This window comes from Chionomys nivalis, chromosome 12, assembly GCF_950005125.1.
Source record: "Chionomys nivalis chromosome 12, mChiNiv1.1, whole genome shotgun sequence".
In the NCBI taxonomy this organism is placed as follows: domain Eukaryota; kingdom Metazoa; phylum Chordata; class Mammalia; order Rodentia; family Cricetidae; genus Chionomys; species Chionomys nivalis.
Window position 1 is genome coordinate 62,118,616 of NC_080097.1, and position 3,313 is coordinate 62,121,928.

A 3,313-nucleotide genomic window follows, 5' to 3' on the forward strand; every position below is an offset into this window, starting at 1 on the left:
CTGGCAGAAAAAAATAGCAACTTTTCACTGGAGACAGGAGATTGCTACATTCCTGCAGGGGCTAAAGGAGAGTGTTAGCAAAGAAGAAGCATCATGGGCCACAGAAGAAGAATATAGCTCTGCTACAATGTTCCCTTAAGGGTACAGAGCTGAATTCAGCTGTAGAAGCTCTCCAGGAGAAGAACAGGATCACTATATCCTGTGGGGAGACCATCCCTCACCACACCACAGCTTCTGTTAGCCTGGCTTCCCAATAATCAGGACACCTTTTCTCCAGGGTTGAGCTGTTGTATTGAAAATCTAACCTCCAGGGTTGAGCTGTCCTACTGAGAGTCTAGCATCCATGACTGTCCTATTGCAGCTCTGACCACTAGGGCTAAGCTGTCCTATTGCATCTCTAAATGTATCCCGAATTTCTGATAAGTCAGGATATCTCTGTAATACTGCAGCTGTAACACATTACCCTACATATACAATCTCAGCATAAAGAGCTGACCAAGGAATATAGGTGTACAACTTAATTCCCAGTACTGGAAGCCAGGGGTATGTAGATCTCTTTGAATTCAAAGCCTGCCTGGTTTACAAAATGAGTTGCAGAATAATCAGAACTGTTGCATAGAGCAACCCTGCCTCAAATAACCAAAAGAAGAAAAGAGAAGGAGAGACAGGAAGAGGATATAATAGGAGAACATAGGAGATAAAAGGAGAGGAGAGGAGGAGAGGAGAGGAAAAGGGATGACTAGCCCAAGCCTCTCTGAGATGCTATAACCATATGATAGAGACAGTGATGGTCAGAGTTATCGATGACATATTCAAAGAAGCCTTGATGGTTGGGTCATGCACACTTTGAGTGTGGAAATGTATGCCACACAGAGTCCCCAGAGCTATACTGAGCTCCTTTCCACCTCTGAGATAAGGCCCCAAGATAACCCACGGGAAAAGGTTGCATAATGAGACCTAACCATATCTTAGCAGAGTCAGTTTCTGTAGAGTGTGAGGCTCCTTACAAGCACAGTGTGAAAGAACCAACACCCACATTGCATACTTGATGCAGTGTGGTTATCAGTTGCTAAGATATGGTACACTGTGTCCATTGTTGACGGATACAGAATGATTGTGCTCTCCAAAGCCTAGAGAATCATACAATTAATGTGTGCTCTATATTCTTTTATGAAAATGAAAACACTGATTAATGGGTTGTCTGTAAAGATCACAAAAGTGAGAGACATATATGGCATCAACGATAATGGCACAAGAGTTGTACAGCCTTCCCATGCATGTGGGACTCAGTGATTTGCAGATGTAGCATGTAGATGGACACTTGGATTTGTCCTTCTATCCTCATGGTCTGTACCAGTTGGACTGCATCATCCTTAACCAAATAGAGTAGTTTCTATTGACCTGTGGGATAAAGCACAGGAGATAGGTAAGCTAATTTTTCTAGAGTGCCAGGTTTCCATGCAGGTCTCCTGTGTCTGGGATATTCTCACTGGGCTAAGCATTCTAGCTAGCCTGGTTTCATCTCCATTGATTTGGTAAAATGCTCTGACCAAAGGCAAGTTATAGAAGGGAAGAATTAATTTTTAGCTCATAGGTCCAGCTTAGAGTCTATGAGGGGAAGTCAAGGCAAGAATTCATCTAGTCACGTCACACTGGCGTTCAAGAGCAGAGAGCCCCTGCTTATGCTCTGGCTTTCTTCACTGTTGTGCAGTTTGGGCCCCAGGCAATGAAATGAGTCTTCTCCTCAGAACTAGCAATCTCTGAACAACACCCCAGACATGCCAAAGTCAACCTATCTATACAGTTGCTCATTGAGAGTCCCTTTTCCCAGGGAACTCTCTGTCAGAGCAGGCTGATAATAAAAACTGACAAGCACACTGTCAGTATCACTGCCAGCACTGTCAAAGTTCTGTGCCTACATCTGTGGTTGCCAGTGAAATCATTGGCTTGATGCTCCTTAACGTGAAAGAACTTACAAAGGTATTTTGTGAATATCTTTTGTCCATAAAAACCCCACATACTATGACAGATTCCAGTTCTCTGACAACCTTAATGCCCAGTAAGAGAATACCACTTCAAAATCCTCCCCACAGTGGAATGATTCCTCTATATATCACAGAAAATTTTGTCATATTTTCTGCTCCTTTGACTGTCTTGCTTGCCTAATGGCACTTGTTCCTAGTCTGTGTAAGCCTGTTCCTCTGGCACAAACATTGCCTGGGTTATTTCTGTTTGTATCCTAATCCAACAGAGTCTACATGTTTTCTTTGAAGAGTCAGTAACTAGAAGCCTGTACCTAGCAATTTTCATCACTGCATAGTATCCTCTACTGTGCCTTTTCCTTCTAGGGCATATACATGTCTGGCAGATATTTCAGCCATGTGTTCTCTTGGTTCTTCTCACTCTTTTGGTTCTCTTGGTCCTCTGCTCCTTCCTGGTTGAACACTCTTGTCTGTCTCTCTTCTCTCACTTCCTTCCTACTCTACTCTCATGGTCAGCTTAGGTCTGCTGGTTCTATTCAGTGTTTTAATTTTCCCCCTCCTCTGGGTCACCCAGGTGTATTTGGTTGAACTCTCTCATATCCACAACAAAACCTTTCTCATCAACCACTCCTTGGAGCAGCCATGTCCAAATCATATTCACCCAGGTCCTCTGGAAGAGCAGCAAGTGTTCTTAGCCATTGAGCCACGTTTCCAAGCCTTATCATTTCTTTCTATATAACCTGGCTTTTGATGTATGTTCAATTGGTTTCCCAGACTTGACATCCCTGCACAAAATAGTACACAGGATATTCCCAATGAATTGCTCAAAACTGTGGGTATTGATTTTCCTTCCATCTGGTTAACACCCTATCAGAAGTACCCTGGCCTGGACCCTTATGACCATGTTCATCTAGAAGCTGCTTTACAGCTTTTGCTTCTACATAGGAGAGGTTTGCTTAGATGGGTGACATGAACAGCTTCCTGGGGAGGGTGATCCTATCACTTTCTAACTTCTCCATCCTGACCAAGCTCACTGGCCCCTCTGAGCTCAGCAGGGAACCACATGGTTGTTTCCTGCTGTCACAAGGTTGAGGGAAGAATATAGAAAAGGCCGAAAGAAATATTTGAAGTCCTCTTGGCTTTACATTAGCTCCATTCAGTGTTTCTAAGTTAGACCAAACCTTCTAGCAGTTGGCTTCTACTTCCATGGCACTTTATAGCCTCTGAGAGCCTGACTGGGATCAGGTGACCCTTTATATCTGCCTTGCATATGTCTCCACCCACATGACAGGACAGTTCTTGAATTTTAGCTTCTTCCTCAGAAGCTGGGC